Genomic DNA, 22,997 nt, shown 5'->3' on the forward strand with positions numbered 1-22,997 from the left:
CTATTATTAACATTGAAAACCTAAGCATGTAAAACAACAATTCTGACATTATGTATCTCTGGATTGCCTGATCTACGTTTGGATGTTAACAGTGCGATTACTGATTGGAGAAACCTGTTCTATCGCTCTAGAGTGGGGAAGTTGATGGGTGGAGCTCCTGTGCGTGCAGGAATGAAGTGACAGGAATAAACATGAAAATTAAAATAGTTTAGGCTTTCTTCCTGCACAGCAAAACGGAGTTCAATTTGTTTGTAACATGCGAAAGTTTACTCTAATGTGTCATGTTGTTCTAAGGGAAAGATCCAATATGAGCTACTCTGAAAGAAAGACTACTTCACCTAAAACAGCAGATGTGTACGAAGAACCGTAAAGATAAGAGTTCACATCATTCTAAAGCACGCTAGTCACCAACAAGACAGAAACTTGTTAAAATAATATATGCAGTATATTGCACAAACATATATGTATTAAAGAACTCTTTAAGGAACTAACCATGATTTTGCGTCCTCCCCGTCAGATTTCATGAGATTGATCCTGTAGAAGGAGCTCAAGATGGCAGCTGCAGGCAACAGTAAGTCAAACTTCCAGAGTTCATCAGTCCTGTGCATTGCTTAGATTACATTAACCTACAGTGGGTTTTACAAATTCTAATAACAAATCAACATTTTATTATTTATCAGTAATATCAGACAGCTTATTCTTTTTCATGAATATACATGATAAAACTATTTTAATTATTTGTGTGTGTGTGTGTGTGCCTCTTTTCCTACAGATGAGTTTAAACTCATTGGCCCTTGTAAGGTAGAAATTCAGTCTGGCTCTGCTGTCACTCTCTCCTGTCACCTGTCTCCATAAACCAGTGCTGTTGCCATGCAGATCAGGTGGTTTAAGGAGACCGACTGTGTTTGCCTCTATAAGAACGGGGGGGTGAGTCTGTTCACTCAGGAGTTACAGAGAGGAAATGTCTCCTTACAGCTGAGAGACTATAGAGTGTCAGATACAGGATATTACCTGTGTCAGGTCGCAGAACAGAACAGAGGAGATCACAGTAAGATTAAGGTGTAAGTATATCAGAGCTGCACTCTACATAAATTCAACATCATCATCAGTGGTCTCATCTCAGAATGAACATGAAATAACAAAGTCAGATGTTCAGACTTTTGTTCGGTTCAGATAAATGAAGTGCAGCACACAGGTGGTGAATGATGCTAATATGGAGTAAAGGGCAGATGGTTCATTTTAGAGGAACAAACAGGAAGAGTTCCTAACTCTACCACAGATCTCCATATCATGGTTGCAACATTTAAAAACCATAAATTGTACAGATCTACATTAAATCTAGTGACTAGTAATCTGGAATAAATCACAGATTAGCTCAGTGTGAGTCTGAACTAAACAAATGAGAGACACTTTAACTACAATAGATGGGTGATTATAATGTAATTGTGGACTTTATGATCTAGAGCAGGTCTGTTAACACAGACTATACCACTCCCAACTCCAGGGGGTAACCCAAACAGAAAAGTGGGTCTGAAAACTGTGAGGGAGACCCAGCACAAGATAGCTGTATATACAAAGAGCACTACAAAGTAAAGATTTTACATTTTACTACACATAATCAACAAGACCTAGGACACCCTGTCTGAAATAAAATCAGTAAGACAATTTAAAATCTTTTCATTTAAATACCATGGGAGAAGAATCCACTTCATGTGAAGCGATTGTGAAGAGACCTCTCTGACTCACCTTCACCTTCCAGAGTCTTTATATACAGAGGAGACCCTGCTAATTAGTTAGCTAATGACTAATGACTAGTAATCTGGACTAAAGGGATTAAATCACAGCACAAAATCAAGCCTTTAGACACACTTTCTGAAATACAATCAGTAAAAGAGTATTGAAAGTCTTTACATCTAAACACTGTGGGAAAATCCACATCAGGTGAGGTGAAGTGCAGCAGTGGAGACCCTCTCTGACTCAGCTTCAGGTTCCAGAGTCTTTATATACATCTGGATACGAAGCAGACGAGCTGTGATGAAAAGATAACTTTTGATGACTGCTGACATTAATGGACACTGACAACCTGAATGTTTATGTAGATCCACAATAACAGCAGATTTCCTACAACAAACCAGGACTGCAGCTGCTTTTCAAGAGTTGCTGCACAGTAGTTTTAAAAGGACTTGGTGTAAAGCCCCAACTCCACTCTTCTATCACACTGCTGTATATCATGAAGAGAATAACACAGTGACCCTCCTTCTCTACACCACACTGTAGTTAAACAGAGAACAGGTTTAAATGTCATGACTTACACTGGTTTTTAACAGCTCACTTATGATGGAGAAATGGGCAGAGCTTCTGTTTCTCCCAAATCAATCATGTTTTACTTGTAAGCCAAAGCAGTTGCAGATCCACTGTGTAACATAACAGAGGATACATGCACTGGGCTTCTATGACAGGCCATAATCTAAACTAATCTAAGATACTAGTAACAGTGATTTTTGATAACAGATTTATAGAAATGTTGAACCCATAGAGTTGTTTATCAGGATGCATTCATGTGTCACTGCTGTTTTGTAATTTTGTATTGCTGTAACTGTTACTGTTGTTAATAGACGACTACAGTACTGGGTATTAAATGAAAACACTACATGAAGTTTTTAATATTGTTTTGAATATAAACACTTCTATAAGGATTGAGATGTTTGATTGTTTAACTGAATGTCTTCATGGAGTTGTATTGAAAGTAGAAGGTGACAGTGCTGCAGTGAAGGATGTAAAGTTACAGCACACATGAGCAGAGTCCCAGTATAGTGATTAGGATGTGAACAAGAATGGAAAAAGTTTTATGATGATATTTATTGTGTTTTTTTTATCTAACAATATGTCCTCTTCTCTTGTTTTACATAGGGCGAAACATTTTGATACGCATATAACAATACCTATTCTTTCCACTGATGTTAAGCGAGTTTTTTCAAATATCATCACATTAATTTGTAATCCATTAATCAGATGGCAAAATAACATGCACTTCAATGTAATATTTATGTGGTATATAAAAACCCTGATAATCTTACTGAGGTTCTATTGACTTCCATCTGCTTCCTTACCACAATGCTCTTGGGCACTGCAGAAATGTAGAGACAGTGGAGTTTACCATGACAACCAGAACACACAACAGTCTAACAACAGCTGTATACTTCTGGCAGTGATGTCACTGGTAGAATGGATCATGGGTTATTTGATAACATATGTCATCAATAAATCATTATCACTGGAGTCTCTCTCTCATACTATAGTTTTTATCATCCTCCTCTATTGCAGAAGTACCACAGATCACACACAATCACACACACACGTTTATGTTTATGTAAACAGATTCTGCAATGAATGTAATTACATTTATTATGTCAAGCGGTTGCATATATTTGATTTGTCCACTTTTAGATTTATGACAGAAGCAGGCCAGTAGAGCAGGAAGACAGACATCTTGTGAAGAGCTGTAGAATGACTTACTCTAGTTGTCATAGTTTTAAAAACACATTTTCACTGCTGTCAAAACTCTGTCATTAATCACTTTTTTCTTACCAGGAGACATCCCAGATTTTGGTGAGTACACTATTTTAATGATTTACTCAGATTTCTAATTAATAGACACATGGTTTAAAATCTTAATCAGAACAGAACAGAAGTTATCCAGAACATTCACATTAACTGACACCATAAATTAATTGTCTTGGGTCTGATGAGAATGATGAACACTTTGCTCACTACCATGATTATTGAAGTCATGTGTAAAATGATGACCCAGGCTAATTTAATCATAACATTTACATCACAGAGTCATGTCAACAAAGACCAAACAATGCCATCATCAATGTGATGTAATGATTCTATTCCTTGTGTAACTACACCATCACACAACTAATCACTCAGGTGTAACTCATTTGGAGTTTGATCGGAGCTAGTGATTCACAAGGCCATATCATTAGTCAGAACACAAAACACAATACAACAAATGAAATAAATTCATTAAAATATTTTCCCTGCACTTTATGTATAACATAAATTGCATGCAGTCAATAATGTCAAGAGATGAAATACAATACATAGTGAAAATCTGGAGTCCATAACAACTGAATTATAAACATCAGACTGTAAGATGATCATACACAGTTTATAAGGTTTAACACTTTTATTCTCAGCAGTCTGTGTTTGGACCATAGACTATATACTGTCTGTGGTTAGTACACACATCCTTATAACAGTCTGTACAAATATGAACAATGGGAGATCATGCAGTTGACATCCTGAACATTTGAATAGAGGTCAATGTGAGCCCATTCACCAATGGGAGACCAGGGTGAAAAGCACTTTACCACTTTGTGTGAGATCATCCTGAGCTGACCATTCACCAGTCGGAATAGTTTTCTGTGGCTGGATCGAGGGCCTTAGCTGATACTGGCATTTTCACTCACTAATTTAAAGGACATGGATGTTGTAGATGTGACAACAAAACGCAAAAACATAGTACTTGGTGTCAAGGTGGCCAGACCACACTTTGCTGTGACAGACCATGGTTATATGGAGAAGATAGTGTTTGAGACTTTTTCACAAAGATCTTCCTAAAAGAAACCACTCACATCCAAGATTTGACATCATCCAGGATTTCAATATTTCATGTCCATACCTTCCATATGTCCTTAGGAGAGGGGCCATTATTTTTCACAGGCTTGAATGGTGCCACAGTACCAATTAAGTCTGTAACCGGTTTGTCTGTATGTCCTATTACTCCTTTCCCTGCGTTTTGTTCGTGAATGAAGAGGTCAAACATGGGAAGTTGGTTTCACTTATACTCTGTCTCTCTCTGTATTTAGAAAATAAAAACAAGATAAAAGTTAATGAAAATGTTCCTCAAACTCCTTTCCCAGCTGGCTTGGCTCCAGACTTCTGATGAAGTTCACATTTGTAATGGTGCATTAACATTCGTAAACTATATGCAAAAATAATTATGTATATTTTTCTCTATATACAAACATTGCCATAGACATATTTTTCTCTATATACAAACATTGCCATAGACATATTCCACTAATATCTCATATGTTGTTATACATTATACTATATTATACATACACTAATACATGAAATCACCTATGCAATTATATATAGGTATACACATGATGCAGGAATATATATATATATATATATATATATATATATATATAAACTAGTACATGAAATCACCTATTCAATTATATATACATATGCATATACACAACAATGAAAATAACAACAACAACAACAACAATAACAAAAATATTATACCTTCAATATTCTTACATATGTTAGTGCAAATTGCTTCTTGTCTAGCTTTATAGTGCTAACATCATTCAGCTGTAACACGTGGTGGCCCGAGTGCCGCAGGGCGAGGGGTAGGACGCTCAGACTCCAGCGACTGCGACGTACATTTATCGACATAGAAACATGGAACGATAACGGCACTCAAAAGCTTTACAAACGTTAACACGAACGTGAAACGGCTAACAAGTAACAAGCACAATAAACAAGCATACGTTTAACAACGACAAAAGGAACATTACAGCAAGGCGTTACATCCACAATGACCAACACTTTGCACGCTTCGACACGGGTTTAAATACATATAAACAAACAAGGTGCAAGTATGTGCAGGTGTGGCCACAAACAGATCCTCCCACTGCACGTGGCTCACCAAACCACGTGACTCGCGGGAGGCGAGCATTCCGTGACATCAACCTACATCTGCTGCTGTTATCGTGGCGTATGCTTTTTACACATAAGAAGAAAAACTACATGGCATCTTGAGTTAGCATTATGTCTAGCTGTAAATTAATTAAAGATATCTGTAATGTAAATCTATTCATATCAATAAATGTTAAAACAATACATATACACTTATACTCCCATTAGCCATGAGAACAACTGAGAAATATCAACTAAATGAAAAGAAGGATTTCCCATTAAATTAATAAACATAATATCAAGAGGGAATTACATATAGAAATAATTTTGCATACCTTACAAGTCCATGCCAGACATTTGACTTATGTCATAAAATATATTTATTTTAAATATTCTAAAATGTACATGAACTAATGAATACATTTTCAAATGGTAGATTCATCTTGCATTTTAGCAACAGATATCCATTATAAATCAGGTCAATATCTATGAAAAATATTACCTGGTGGGCTTAATAGGTACAGTTACCCCACTAGTTTATGTTTTTAACATCAGGTGAGCACACTGTACTAAGATCCACTTTTCTTTAACTATCTTATTAATTACAAAGAAGTAAATTGTTAAATACATAATTCCAGAGTAAAGGAAAGGATCAGAAGTTCATCTTATTTTCATTACACTTTCATAATGCTAACCAGTGAAGTCTATCATATTGGTAACTTGCTCCTTTCTCCATTATCCTAATGTCTCTTTTCAAACTGCACTGGTAAGTGCACTATTTGAGCTATTTATTCATAATTCTAAACAAAAGGCTTTATGAGAAGAGTAATTCACAATAACATTAATTGACACAAAAATGAAGGTTAATTGAATCAAAACAGGTTCATTAATTTAACCCCAGTCTGCTGACAATTTCCCCATCTGCCCCTGCAGTAGCTCCACCCTTGACTGCCTCCATCAGGCCTTTATTCTATTAGAGCTACAGTTTATCAGGGAAAACAGCTCAATTCAGACACCAGTGTCATGTACTTACACCCAGCAAGTACAGTCTCAGATACACAGTATATACAAGAGTAACATACATATGATTTAATCTAACTGTAAGGTTATTTATACTTTTTATAAAATATATATAAACCACACTGCTTTATGATTTATTTCAGGTCTAATGCTTTAATGCTTAAGGTTTAATTGTTGTAAAGCTGTTCAGTCTCTACTGTGATTATGTTCCTCAGCTGGCTACATTATGATTGTGTGCTACCAAACACTATATCAGTTTCAAGCAGCTACAATCAGCAGGATCTCCACTGTTAATAATATCAACTCTCAATAATCCACACTGGCCCTTCATATAACACACAGTATGACACCATGCATGGAACCTTCACTCTGTTTTATTCACTTCAGAGTTACAGAAAATGGACAGAAGAGGAGAGAATGAAAATGGAGGAGGCTGCTCTGCTGACTGGTGAGGATGAAAATAAGAGCTTTTGTACAATGTGTTCTTATTAATATGGGTTATATAGTTTATATAGGTGTTGTTATACGTGCTTATAAGTTTCAGTCATACGTTTATGAGGGTTTTGCGTTATTGAGAAATCAATATTAAATCTTTTAATTTAAGGTGCAAAAAAGAGTTCATGGATTTAACAATTGAAGGTTTCCCTGTTCCTTTTAGCCATCAGCACCTTCTGAGTGCATGAACAGATGGATTTCCTAAGGAGCTCTGATGATCCTGATGGAAACATTGAATGTGACATTCCAGGCAGCATCACTATTTTAGATGTGATCGTTTGTAACAATACCACAGAAACAACACCTCCCCCCTGCTGAACCACTGCTGTCCATCTAGACATGTCAAGAGTGATGTGTGGAAGAAATACAACTATTGTGTATTCTTTGTCTGAGAGCTTCCTGTGCTCATAATCTTTACTGGTGTTAGTCCTCCTCAGAGATTTTGTTAAGGAAGAGGTAGTCAGAGAGCAGCTCTCCACATCTCTCTGGCACTGGAGGGAACAGTACTGTGAGCTCACTGCTTTACTCACAAGGGGATTAGGGTTCACACTGCAGCCTAAATCTGGATTTTCAAGACATTATTCCCAAGTGAATGAGGAGTGGGAGGGTCTTTACCTGGACACATGCATTTTCCAGCCTTTTCAGTAATGTGGCCTGTTCAATAGCAGGAGATGCAGATTGTCTGCTGATCAGTAAATATTTAGGGAGTCATGTGGGGATACAGAGAGGCATATCTGGGAGAGAGATCTGGACCCAGTGTATATCCAAAGTCTCTCACCCTCTCTCATCTTCATTACCCAGTTACCCTGCTGGGTGCCTGTGGGGTCATAGGGCAGAGTTGGTTACTGGGACTCTTCACGTGGTCATTCAGACTCATCACTGTGTTCAGTCTTTCCAGATGTGATTCTCTTTTGTAATGGGAAGGATCTGCTACACAGGAATAGGGGCTATATATTAGGATGTATTAAAACTGCATTATTACACTGTAGTTTATGCAGAATTTAACCAAAACAGGTGCATGTTTTGTTCTTTTACTACATAACATTAATTATGATGTTAAAAGCTGTGTATTAATTTGATACATTGATTAAAGTAGTGACTTTCTGATCATAAGCATTTATATGCCTATGATGCTGTTAAATGCTGTTTTTTCTACATTTAGTTTAGGATACAAAGGTGACAGAATACAATTTAATCTTTCATATCTGTATCATTACAGAATTAAAAGAGGAGTGGTTTCCTGGACCTGCTCTTAAAAACCTAATGACCTTAATAGAAGGAAGGAAAGCATGGGAGGATAAGCTACAGGAAACTGAGACTGAACTGGAGCAAACAGACAGACAAGCACACGGTAAAGGAGAAAAATTAGAGGAGGATGAAATGCAACAAGAGGAGAAGGATCTCATCAGTGAGATCAGTGTGGAGATGAGACAAAGAGAAGAGCAGGAAATAAGAGACACAATGACTGCTGTGGTGGAAGCTTTAAGGAGCTTAGCAGAACAAATTGAAAAAAATAGAGAATATCAAACAGTATAAAAAAGAAAAACAAATGTAAGCAAAGGTTATCAGAAGAGAGCAATAATGAGAAGAGGAGAGAGCTTGAAAGGGAACTGGAGAGAAAAGATCAGAGAAAAGATCATTGGATGGAGGAGACAAATCAGGAGCTCAAAAGGATGCAGGAGGAGAGGAAACAGACAGTGAAGAAATACAGACTGGAGATGGAGAACAGACAGAAGAGAGCAATAAAGGCAGACGTACTGTGACAGGGGCGGCATGGAGGAAGCGAGAGGTGAAGTTGAACTAATGTTCTTTATTTTCCATAATCTTTAAAGTAGTGATGACGAGTCTGGGCGGTCTCCAGGATTGGAGCAGCGTTACACCAACAGATGATCGTGGTTCTGTCCGCTAATGCGCAGCACTGTCCTGACGAACCTGTAGGAGTATAAATAGTGTGCAGTGTTAACAAGCAGCAGGTGTCTCCTGTCAGAAGACAAGTGATTGTGAGCAGGAGAGGCAAGTGGTACGGTCCTGGTCTGGAGGGGGCGTGTCCCTCCCAGTAGGTGACCGGTCTACCGTGACACATACAACTGTTCAGGAACCTGCCCTTATATATTACCCAGACCCTTATCATAAAGAAACAGAAAGAGTTTGATAGTAGGATGGAGGAAAAACACAGAGAATTAGAGAAACTGAAACTAAACCTGTCAAAGATGGAGAAAGACAAAGAAAAGAAACTGGAGGAGAGAAATAAGATTGTAGAAGAGAAAAATAAAACAACTTAAAACAAAAAGACACTGAATTAGAAGGACATGTAAAGACAATAGAGAACCAAAATAAAATAATAAATAAGAAGTATGAACTGGTCAAGGAGAAAGAGAGACTACTGGAGAACACTGTTAAAGATGTGGAAATGAGTAAAATAAAAACAACTGGATACACTGGGAAAGGGACTGCAGGAGAAAGACATATTTCTGAAAGAAAATACAAATACAATTAAAATGAAGAACAAGACACTGGAAGAGGAGATAAAAGATGAACTAGATGAACTAATACAAACAAGGAAATTAGAGAAGAAATTAGAGGAGAACAGAAGAAAACTGGGAGAAATGGAGCAAAGACTTGTGGAGAAAGTAAAAAAATTAAATGAAATCAAGGAACAACTGAAGGATAAAAACATGAAGCTGGAAGAGAAAGACAAGACTAAAAGAATAAAGACTATAAAGGTCTGCTTCTCAGAGAGATGCACTGTTAAAGGAAACAAATGAAACATTTGAAACTGCTTCTAAACATCTTGTGGAGAAAGACAGACAACTGGAGAATATGAACAGTCTACTGGAGAACACAGTCAGAGAGGGAGAAACCAGTAAAAAGCAATTGGAAACACTGGGAAAGGAACTGCAGGTCAAGAACAGCCAACTACAGGAAATTATGTTGTTACTGGAACAACAGAACACTCAACTAGCAGAAAAAAACAAAGATCTTGAAGAGAAAGAAAGGCAGGTTGAGGAGAAATACAGACTTCTAGAGGAGATAAGCAATCAGCTACAGGAGAGGACAGATCCAGACTCATTAGTCCCAGTCAGGAGAAGACACAGCAAGGGGGAGCTGCCACATAATGAATAATTTGTTATTAAAATGTGGTTGGTTAAATGAGCACTGTGCAATATTTGAGCCAAGTACAGTTTAAAATCAAATACAGCCTTATACTATACTCATTAATAAATTAGTAATATCAGCTCTGTTAACGCTGCCTTCTGAAGAATGTATTCCCCATTCTGACTGGTTCTGCTGTATTATAGTGAGTGGAGAGACTCCAGACTCAGCAGCCCCACTCAGGTAAAGAAACAGTGTGAGTTTCATATAGTACCTTTAGTATTCCACCGAACAGCACAATCACCAAAATGCCATAAAATAACCTTAGTTAAAAGACCCATTCTTGTTCTTTTCCAGTGGGTGGAGAATCCTTTAGTCCAGGCTCTCCAGTATTAGTTCGTGTACCAGAACTCAGGCTGGTGCTAGGAAGGACTGAGTCTGGGAAACAGTGCAGCAGGAAACACCATCCTTTGCAGAGAGGAGAGTATCCAGGCTGGTACATCTACAGTGAACCAGTAGAATGAGAGCAGACAGGGGGAGGTGGCTGGGAGGAAGGTGTCTGTGGTGGACACTCCTGACTGGTTCTGCCTTGAACTCTGTCTGGAGAAGTTGAGACAGGATGTGAGACACTGCATCCATCTGTCTGCCCTAGGACCCCATGCCTTTCTCCTTGTCATACCAGTGAAGGAGCCTGCGGGACTTTGTCCAAGGAGTAAGCAATTAATATATTCCTATAGTAGCTTTATGATTTCTCTGAACAGGAGAGTCAACAGAGTGTAATACAAAAACTATTAGATTAAATTTGGTAATTTTTCTTTCCCAGTGGGTGGAGAATCCTCAAGTGCAGACTCTGTAGTGCTGGTTTCTGTACCAGAACTCAGGCTGGTGCTGCTGGGGAGGACTGGGTCTGGGAGGAGTGCAGCAGGAAACACCATCCTGGGCAGAGAGAAGAGGAAACAGGATGATACATCTACAGTGACTCAGCAGAGTGACAGCAGAGAGGGGGAGGTGGCTGGGAGGAAGGTGACTGTGGTGGACACTCCTGACTGGTTCTGCCCTGAAATCTCTATGGAGGAGGTGAGACAGAATGTGGGACTCTGTGTTCATCTGTGCCCCGGGACCCCATGCCTTCCTACTAGTCATACCAGTGAAGGAGCCTGTAGGAGAGGAGAGAGGGATGCTGGAGAAAATGGAAGACATTTTTGGAGAGAGATGTTGGAGAAACACCATGATCCTTTTCACTGTTACTGAGGAAGAGAAAAATCCTGAACAGTTCATTCAGTCACAAAGCCAAGAGGTCCAGACACTTGTGCCGAAATGTGGGAACAGGTTTCACTGTCTCAACATTAAGGAGAGTAGCGATGGGTCTCAGGTCTCAGAGCTACTGGAGAAGATGGAGAAGATGGTAGAGGAAAACAAAGAGAGATTGTACAGCAGTGAGATTTTACTTGGAAAGTATTTGAAAGTATTTGAAAAAAGAAATGATTGAGAAACAGGTAAATAAGGTGCAGGACTCTGACAAAGATAGAAGGAGTGATAAAAGAACATGAAGGTGATATCAGACAGCTTAATGTCCAAACAACTGAACTGGAGATAAGGATGAAAGGAGAGAGATAAAGAGAAAAAGATAGAGTTGGAAAGAGAGGTAGAGCGTAGGACAGAAATGGAAGAAAAAGTGAAGAAACTGAAAGAGAAATGAGAGAGAGGGGAAAGAAATGGAGGAAAGGCACAAACAGGAAATGGAGAAGATCAAGGAGCTGTATGAAGGAGAGGCCAGGATTGAGACAGAGAGAAACCTCCTGAAGATCATTCTGCCTGAACTCCAGAGAAATACTTTAGTCTCAAAATGTAAAATATAGGAGGAGTTTAGCAGGCAGATGGAGGAGAAAGACAGAGATGGAGACACTGAAACAAAGGCTGTTAAAGCTCAGAGAGACTGATTCAGTTCTTGAGGAGGTTTATGAGAGAAATGTAAGGAACAGAAGGGGGAGCCAAGGGTTTCTCTCAGAGGGTTAAGGACTGGTTCCAGTCATGAAAGGAGAACATGGGACCACATACACTCTTTAGTGCGTGATGAACATTATGGAGAATAAGAGAGTAGCATAGTACATGAAACTGTGCAAAACAATGTGCGAAACAGTTAGATTGTAGAACTGATAAAACAAGAAAAGTAAATATCCAAAGGTGGGGAGTGAAGCCGTTTTCTTGCAAGGTAAACAAATACCCACTAGACAGCTATAAAACTACCTGCACGTATATCGCCCTTCAAAGGAATGGAGGAGGACAAAACTAGAGGAAAAAACTAAACACCACGCCGAGCATGGGAAAAGTGAGAACCAAGAATGCCACAGGAAGAATGGCAGCCCCGATGCACTGGGGAAAACCAAACTAAAACCAGAAAACAGGGAGGAACTGTAATGGCTAAGAGGAGCTTTGGGAGAGAGACAGATTTGAAGGGGAAAACTGGAGAGGGGAGGGGATGTGTATAAACATGGACACCCTCGCAGCACAGAAGTGAGGTGTAGCACAAGGGCTCACAGAGCCTGGACTAAGCATGCAACAGCAAAATAAATGTTTAAAATAAATGTTTAATTGGAAAAATATCCAGATGTAAGATTTTAAACTTTTATATTATAAAATAAAAATGGTGCTAACATACTAGGCAGCATAGTGCCATTCTCAGAAGAAATCCTGCTTTCTCCAAGTCAGCCAAAGAGGATAAATCTCTGCTTATATTTGATTTCTCTAGGATACATCAACATGGAGAAGAGTGTGTAGGAGCTGTTTCCTGATTTCTATGTGTGTACTCTCTCAGGAGCTCTCTCACACACCCATCCCCTCACCTCACCATACTGAACTTGGAAGTCATACTGAGGAAGTCACAGTCAAAATCATCTTCATCCTTAGGAAGAGTGTGGTTCACAGTGGAAAAAGATGGGCAGAGAGAAATATTATTACTCTAATCCAATGTTTCTGAACCCAGTCTAACCAACTCCCAATACACCTGTACCAGGTATTCATTGTTCTTAATGTCATTTAGGTGTGCTGCGAACTATATTCAGACTAGAGTATATATTTTAATAATGAATGTGGTTAAATAACTAAATGAGGAGAAGTCTCCAGAGCCATCTTATTGGTTTCCTTTCACTAACAAATGCTTCCTATTGGCCGGTGACTGCAGCCAGTCCTACATACCTGTATACCCATACACATACAAAACCACACAGGGAAGAGTCTAGGAGGGAGATGCTCCTGCACACAGGATAATAATGACAGCTTATGAGGCTTTTATGAACTTTTATTTCATAGACTATTCATGAACAGATTAAATATTTAAGTTATTTATTATTAGCACCTTAAGTTAGTCTGCTGGTAATAGCAGAGATGATAAAGGTCATTAATCTTTATTAACCCGGTTTGTTACACTTCATGAGTATTTTATTCCCACAGTCACACAGAGCTGATCACTTGACTGTTTTATCAAGTGTTACTGATGCGTGTGAATGGAATGTGAGTGGGTCAGGATATCTTGCTCCCAGCATAGACAAACAAACTGGAATCAGATTTTCCAGCAGTGTGGATCCAGTCCAGATGTGGCTTCAGTCCCACCCAGCTGATGAAGAAGGATGAATCTCATTCACCCCACCATCACCAGCATACGCATAGGAATCCATTTGTTAATAAAGATACTAATAATGAAGAACTTTAATATTTGGTTTGTTGATTAGTCAATTATGAAGTAAAAGCTAATCATGATTAATTACTAATTCATTACAATGAGGTGTTACCACAAAATTAAGTTGTTTCATTTTGTAATCAGACGTAGTTCTTTAATTACCTTTACTCTTGCTCCTTAATTTGTACATTAGAAGGAAGGAGAAAAATCACTACAACCATATCAGTGTCACAAACCCACTCTCACTTACAATTTTGTAAGTGTAGGAAAAAGTTATTGCTAAATACTTAAGCAGAGTCAATTAAGGGGAAAATGATAGGATGACACAAAAGAATAACTCCTGTATATTTCTGTGAAGCTTTGTGACAGGGTGTTTTGAAAAAAGATCAGGTTTTTGTGTCTTTGACAAGCTCTATAAGGCTAAAAGTAAACACCACCATATCTCTGTCTCGAGATCTATTTCAGTGCATAGCGCTTGTGTCCATAGTCTGTAAACTTGCAGAAAGAGGAGATAAGATCTATGTTTTGTGTCAAAACTCATACCATGTATGTTGTAAGAAGTAACATTCACTAACCTCAGATATGTTGCTTGTGATGATTCTTGCAGAAACAATAATTCCAGCTAAACTATTTATGTTTTTGGCTTTCATCATATTCGCCTTATTTATTTATCCTTTTTTTTTTTTTTTTTTTTTTTTTTTAATAGGAATGCTGGTAATAGCAGTTCTGCATTTTAGGATGCAGTGCACAAGAGTTTAATTTTGGTAACATACTGTATACTACATACTGATTTTGGCCACAATCAGTATTTTTTGAAGACCAATAATTTTTCCAGATTTGTCTTATGAGTTTGGAAATGACACCCATTGAAATACTGTTATCACACTGTTACAACTGCAGCTTACATGTCACGTTTTATTCATTTTGCACACAGAAATCTATATGTATAATGGTGAGCGGTAAGGAGGCAGACACGTACGGAGAAGAGCGAGATTTATTCAGGGAAAATCCAGAATCAGAGTCGGTATAACGGTCCAGGGTTAAACTACCAATACGGAGAGTACGTGGATACATGATAAAACAAACACAGGAAGGGAAACAGGGGAATCAGGCTATAACAAGATGCTAGGAAAAACTCAGGGCTAAGAAATACAAAAGCTAGGATAAACACAAAGGCAGGGAGTACAAAGGAACATAACCATATGCAATAAGCATTCAATGAACAGCCAAAACACAGGCCTCAAGACAGGGTTTAAATGCATGAACTAAACGAGGGACAGGTGTTGATAATCAAACAAGGGGAGGAGAAAACGAAACTATGGAATGGAACTAAAAAACACAAGACAGGGAACACAGAGGCTGGGAGGGACTGATCGTGACAACATGCTGTAAATTTATATATACTGTAAAATGTTTTGTTTACCCTTTCAGCACCACATGTTTATTCCTTTTGCTATTGTGTACTGTAAATTATTAAAGCAATACAAATTTTGTCTCACTAAAGAAAAACAAACACTGATTAAATACACATACACACTGCAAAGGATGTTTGCTTGACTTACTTTGTGAGATTCTGTACCAAAAAGCTAAAAACTGTCAACATTCACATTTTCAAGCATTCTGGTTTTGCTTCTGATTTCTGCTTTCCTTTCATTTTTAACCACATTTCTTCCCATTTCTTCTTTTTTTAGCAATAATGACACTGTGAGAATTGAACTTGTGTACTACAAGCACAATAAGTCTTACTGCCTACCTGTTAGTTGCTAATTCATTTTCATAACTTCTGTTACTGATGCACTAGATCATAACAGCTGGAACTGTTTTTAACCACATAATGTTGCAGAGAACATTTTTGGCCTATGGTTAGCCCCTCTGATTGTATTTTTGAGCCTGTTACTGGTTTTGATTTACAGTCTCTACGATAGTGGAGAATATGGGCTTGGTGCTTCTTCATTTATACCCATTTTTTAACAGAAATGCAGATTAATTTAGTAATGTCAGTAATGAAGACATAATGTAAAAAATATAGAAATTTGATTCCCAGTGTACTGCTGTAATGGCCCGAGTGCTGCAGAGTGAGGAGCAGGACGCACAGATGCCATCGATGTAGACAGAAATTTATTAACAAATGGAGAGGACAACGGCACTCACATATAACACAAGCAGTGAACCTGGATACAAATACGCGCAACATTGAAGAGGTGAACACGAACAATTGCCGAGAATATTGCAAACACCAGCAGGGGTTTAAATACATACAAACAAACAACACTAAACCACGTGCAGGTGTGTGGTTACAGATAAGAGATCAACAACTTCCCAATTACATCATTTAGCTGATGCTTTTATCCAAAGAAACTTACAATTATGAGTGAGTACAACTTGAGCAATTGAGGATTAAGGGTCTTGCTTAGGAGCCCTACAGTGGCAGGGCTTAAACCAGGAACCTTCTGATTAAAAGTCAAGTACCTTAACAACTGAGCTACCAACTCCCAGTACAAGCAGCCAACTGCCAACTCCCAGTACAAGCAGCCGGCCAGACCACATGAGAGGAGCAGTCCGTGACAACTGCAAGAAATAAAAATATTAAATAGGACACAATGTGGGAGTTGACATGAAATAATACTTGCTGATTTTTTTTTCTTCTAACAAAAAAAAATCTGAATAATGTAAACAGAGAACAAGTCCGATCTGAAACCCGATATTGCCTGACTGATGCTGAGACATGAACAGAGTGGAGAAATGTGTATTGGCTAGAAGGTCTGACCCACCAAAGCACTTTGTGAAAGCGAAAGCCCAGTTTGCTTCCTCCGTGGATTGCAAAATGGAGAGACACTTGATCATTAGATGTGACAATAGACAAAGATCTGCGCAGATATAATCTTATTCACATATGACATCAGACTATAAGAAGAACATCAAAGGTCAGAGAAATTGCAATCAGGATTATATGGATTTCTTTGTATGTGTAGCTGTATAACCAAATGACTATACTCATGTAATTGATGTAATTCATTAAGGCATTTCTAAAGACCCATATTTTTGTCTGGGCCCTTCTATTCCTCCCTTCCTTCTTTACTCACATACACCACCCCCCACTGGGATATTTTTTAGTTTGAACCTACAAGAGGGCATGAAATGGCAGATACAAGGAAAAGTAAGTCAAAGTTCCAGAGATTTATCAATATATTGTAAAATAGTAGCCTACATGTGTAAACTTCGACTAGGTTTTGTATTGTATAACGTTACATCATTCTGTTTATACTATTTTTGTGAAGAGAGACAAGAAAGACTCTGTGTGTGTGTGTGTGTGTGTGTGTGTGTGTGTGTGTGTGTGTGTGTGTATTTTCCTACACAGATGACTTTAAAGTCCTTGGTCCTTGTGTTCTGGACCCTCAGCCATGCTCTGCTGTCACACTGTCCTGTTACCTTTCTCCTGAAACAAGTGCTGTTTCCATGGAGATCAGGTGGTTTAAGGAGACAGACTGTGTTTGCCTCTATAAGAACAGACAGGTGACAGAGGGGAGGGGCAGAGTGAGTCTGTTCACTCAGGAGCTGCACGGAGGAAATATCTCCTTACAGCTGAGATCCCATCTCCTTACAGCAGATGGTCAGCTGAAGGAAACTATCTGTGTCAGGTCATCAGTGGAGACAGAACACTGGAGTTTACAGTATTAGTATGGGAAGGTAAGTAATCTGTAGCTCCATTCTACATAAAGCCATTATCATCATCTTCATCAGTGGTTTCATCTCGAGACATTAACAGGAATAAATGTGATAAATATATGTTCACAGTTCTGGTCAGGTAAATGAGGTGCAGCACGCAGTGGTGGGCACTGTACATGTAAAGTAAAATTGTTTTGCCCAGTAATTGCCCAGTAATTGTGCTACAAAACAGGTAAACACAGCAGGCCTCAAATGAACAGGTCTATAAGTTTGCTTAATGACATTTTATTATCTAACAGCCTATGATTAGAAACAAGATTAGCCAATCTGGCCCAACAGTGGTGCATCTACAGGTGGCACCACAGGGGAATTGGCACCAATTGGAATCTGATTGGCCTTGGCACAGAAGTGTCACTTCATTAGCTAACTTTCGATTTTCCAGCATCATCTTAATTGAACTTCACTGCTATATCTATATGTCTTCTACCTCAAGACTGCCTGCAGTGCACACATAGTGCCACCAGGCTCATGTGACTGGACTTCAATACAGCCACTTTTAGCCAAAACAAAATTTAAAATAACGATAGCTGACTTAACACATTTTTAATGTCTCTTTAACATTAAAACACAACAATCTACAATTTTGTTTGTGCAGTTCAGTAACATGTAATAGGGTGAGTGATTGTTAACATATGTAATTAGGGGAACATAAATTGGTATTATACCATATGTACAAACAAGCTAGTTAACTAGCATTACTCAGCTAGCTATCCTAGCAAACCCTAGAAATTACTAAGAGTAACATTATCCACTGAAGTAACTAAATTTTAGCAATTTATGTCTTTGTTGTTTGGCACTGCCAATATGCCAAAATAGGCGATATAGAAAGCATAAAAACATAGAGGCAGATGGATATTAGTGCTTTTTTTGTCAAAAGATGTCCTACACAACCGGTCAGTGAAAGCAGTCAGAGCCATAATAAGAGCAGTCAGAGCCAGAATTCAATTACCAGTAGATTATATCTTATTAACAATATGACAAACAAACTGTGTGTGTAGAACATCATTACACAGTGATTTCATTTAATCATCTCCCTTTTCTGGCTGCAGACTGCCTCTGTGCCATGTCACGCACCCTGCCATGGCTCGCCCTGTCACCATTAACACCACTAACACACATTTAATTATGTATAGAAACAACCTGAATATTCCAACTTCAGTTACAGTATAAAGTTTCCCATAAACTGTTGATTTTATTGATAAATTGAGCTGCACGTGTTATTTTTAAATCCCTTTTATTTTTACAGACCATGATAATGTCATGTCCACAAATCACTCCAGTACCAGAACAACCAAACAAACTCCACACCCACCTCATTCATTATTTCCCAAATACTAATTCAGACTCTGCAACTGGCTCACTTCCTACTATCTTCCTATTTAATCCCTCTCTTCCTTTTCTCCTTAATCCCTTTCTTCTATATAATCCCTCTGTTGTATTGTTTCTGATAAGGCTAAGCATACTGAGTGATTTCTAGTGTTTTTGATTCCCTTTTTATCTTTTTTTTCCACTCTCTGTCTGCTGTTTTTGTTCTCAGGTTATTTAGAACTGTGTCTACCTTTGTGTCAGTTTAAATATTATGCAAATAGATGGGTCTGTGTTTGAAGACTGCAAGGGACTCTGCTGTCTGGACAGTAAGTGGGAGTTCATTCCACCATCTTGGAGCCAGGAAAGAAAATAGTCTCGATGCTTGTCGTCCATGAGTCCTGAAGCAAGGTACTTCAAGTACTCCAGGTACAGATTGGGCTTTGACCATTGACCTCATGTATGAAGGGGCTGGTCCATTTTTTGACTTTGTAGGCAAGCATCAAGGTTTTAAATCTGATGCGTGTAGCTACTGGGAGCCAATGAAGGAAGCGCAGCAGTGGAGTAACATGTAAACTTCGGAAGATTGAAGACCAGTCATGCTGCTGCATTCTGGACAAGTTGTAGAGGTTTGATGGCTCATTGAGGAAGACCAGCAAGTAGCGAGTTGCAGTAGTCTAGCTTTGAGATCACAAGAGACTGAACAAGCACCTAGGTAGCTTCCTGTGAGAGAAAGGGTGGAATCCTTAGTATATTACAAAGGAGAAATCTGCAAGACCAGGTTAGATAAGAAACATGAGTTGAGAACGACAACTGCTTGTCCAAAGTTATGCCCTGGCTATGGGCAGCTTCAGATGGTAATACCAAGGAGTTCTCAAAGGAAACTGTGAGGTCATGGTAAGGGTTGGGAGTACCTGGGATGAACAGAAGCTCTGTTTTACTGGGGTTGAGCTTCAAGTGGTGGGCTGTCATCCATGACATGATGTCAGTCAAGAACCCTAAGATATGTCTTGAGACCTGTGTGTCAGAAGGTGGAAAAGAAAGAAATAATTGAGTGTCATCAGCATAGCAGTGGTAGAAGAAACCATGAGAAGATATTACATCACCAAGAGAATGAGTATACAAAGAGATACTGAGCCCTGTGGAACACCAGTGGAGAGTCTACATGGTTTGGATGTGAATCATCTCCATGTCACCTGAAAGGACCGTCCCTTCAGATAGGACTGAAACCATCTCCAAGCAGAGCCAGTCACACCATCAGAAAGAAGAATGTTGTAGTTCACTGTGTCAAAGGCTGCTGGAAGGTCTAGAAGAATCAAAACAGATGACTGTTTGGCTGCTTTAGCAGCATAAAGTTTTTCCATCACTACTTTGATGGCCGTTTCTGTAGAATGTGCTGATTTGTAGCCAGACTGATTGGGATCATGCAGCTGGTTCTGGGTGAGGAAAAGAGACAATTGATTATAAACTGTTCATTCAAGGGTTTTTGAGAGGAAAGAGAGAAGTGATACCTGTCTGTAGTTGGTAATGTTGGCCTTCTTGAGGATTGGTACCACCCTGGCAGTTTTGAATGCAGTTGGCACGTTTCCAGAAGATAAGGAGTTGTTGATGATGACAGAGATGAAAGGAAACAGATTTCTTGCGATTGTCTGGAACAGAGTGTAAGGAATTGGATCCAATGGATTGCTGGAACTCAGGAGTTGAAGAATTTCATCTGAAGAGAGAGGAGAAAAAGAAGTCAGTGTCATGAATGGCCACCCTCCTGGCATCCCTATTGTCATGGTTTCCCTGTCTTCTGTTTTCCTGCACTCCCTGGTTCCATGCCTTAGTTTCGTTTTCTCCACCCTTCATTTGAGTGTCCACACCTGTCCGTCATTAATTCATGTATTAAGACCATGTCTTGTTCCCTGTGTTTTGGCTGGTCTTTGAATTATTGTATGCGGTTGGTTCATTGCATTTGCATGTTTATTCTTATGGTGGTTTCTTTGTACTCTGTGTCTTTGTGTTCAGCTAGCCTCCATGTTTCCTTTTTTAAGTTATAACCTGCTCCCCAGTTTGCTTCTGTGTGTTTAGTTCTAGCCTCTTTGTTTTGTTACTCGTTATTCTATCCCTTGTCCCATTTATAATGTATCCCCGTGCTCTCTGTGTTGGCTCTTTGACCCTGGACTTTGATAATGACTCTGATTTTGGATTTGTCCCAGTTAAATCTTGCTCTTCTCCTCACATGCGTCCACCTCCTTACTGCTCATCATTACAGTCAGAGAGTTGGATGTTGGGGAATGCACATTGGTTGGAGAAGTAGGAACAGAGGAAAAGGACTGGTGGATTGCTGCAACCTTCTCCTCCAAGAAGGTGATGAAATCCTCTGGAGTAAGAGATGAGGAAGGAGGGGGAGGGGTAGGATTCAGGAAGAGAAGAAAAAATAGTGAAGAGCTTGCGTGGATTGGATGCTGATGATTCAAATTTTTCTCTGTAGTAGGATGACTTTGCAGATGTTACTTCCAGTGAGAACTTGGAAAGGAGAGACCTGTATGAGCTGAGGTCTGAATCTATGCGAGATTTCCCCCACTGCCTCTCTGCAGTCCTTAGTAGATGTCACATTTATATAAATTATATAAATGAACTGCTCAAGGAGAAAGAGCGACTACTGGAGAAAACACTCAGAGAGGCAGGAACCAGTAAAAAGCAACTGGAAACTTTGGAGAAATTACTGCAGGAGAAGAAACGACAACTACAGGAGATGATGATCCTACTAGAACAACAGAAAAATGAATTGGCAGAAAAGAACAAACAGCTTGAAGAGAAAGACAAACAGGTGGAGGAAAAAGACTTCTAGAGGAGAGAAGCAAACAGCAGCAGGAGAGGACAGATTCAGACTCATCAGTCCCAGTCAGGAGAAGACACAGCAGTAGTTTGCAGGTACCAAAAAGTAATTAATTTATAATTAAAACATAGCGGTTTCATGGTTCCTCAAAATGCTATATTACACTATTTTAAGCAATAAAATCATTTTGTAAAATATAAACAGATTATCTTCATAATGTCAGTTCTCTGCTAACTCTAACTTTTGAAGAAAATGTGTTTCCCATTCTGCCTGGTTCTGCTTTATTATAGTGAGTGGAGAGACTCCAGACTCAGCAGCATCATGTAGGAGGAGAATCAGTATCTAGGGACATCCAGCAAGTAAGTGATTAATAGACTTTCATATAGTAGCTTTAGTATTTTCTCTGAACTGCACAATCACCAGAATGTAATACAAAATTATTTGATTAAATTTGGTAAATTCTTGTTCTTTTCCAGTGGGTGGAGAATCCTCAAGTCCAGACTCTTCAGTGCTGGTTTCTGTACCAGAACTCAGGCTGGTGCTGCTGGGGAGAACTGGGTCTGGGAAGAGTGCAGCAGGAAACAACATCCTGGGCAGAGAGGAGAGAAACCAGGCTGGTACATCTACAGTGATCCAGGAGAGTGAGAGCAGACAGGAGGAGGTTGCTGGAAGACAGGTGACTGTGGTGGACACTCCTGACTGGTTCTGCCCTGAACCCTCTCTGAAGGAAGTAAGACAGGACGTGCAACTCTGTGTCTGCCTGTCTGCCCCAGGACCCCACGCCTTCCTCCTAGTCATACCAGTGAAACAGCCTGCAGGAGAGGAGAGAGGGATGCTGAAGAAAATGGAGGAGATTTTTGGAGAGAGATGTTGGAGAAACACCATGATCCTTTTTACTGTTACAGAGGAAGATAAAAACCCTGAACAATTCATTCAGTCAGGAAGACAGGAGATCCAGACACTTGTGGAGAAATGCAGGAATGTGTTTCACTGACTCAACATTAAGGAGTGTGGGGATGGGTCTCAGGTCTCAGAGCTGCTGGAGAAGATGGTGAGGACAGTGGAAGAAAACAGAGAGAGATTCTAGAGCAGTCTCTTACGCACAATGAATAGCGTAATGGACATATAGGGTCA

At 39.1% G+C, this 22,997-nt stretch overlaps 1 pseudogene; it reads left to right on the forward strand.

The window, feature by feature from the left end:
- The first annotated feature begins 552 nt into the window (after nucleotides 1-552).
- LOC113586811 (uncharacterized) lies at nucleotides 553-22,857 on the forward strand (annotated as a pseudogene).
- The last annotated feature ends 140 nt before the right edge of the window (nucleotides 22,858-22,997 follow it).

The sequence above is a fragment of the Electrophorus electricus genome, chromosome 8 (genome assembly GCF_041902795.1).
Source record: "Electrophorus electricus isolate QZ-2024a chromosome 8, ASM4190279v1, whole genome shotgun sequence".
NCBI classification, from domain to species: Eukaryota; Metazoa; Chordata; class Actinopteri; order Gymnotiformes; family Gymnotidae; genus Electrophorus; species Electrophorus electricus.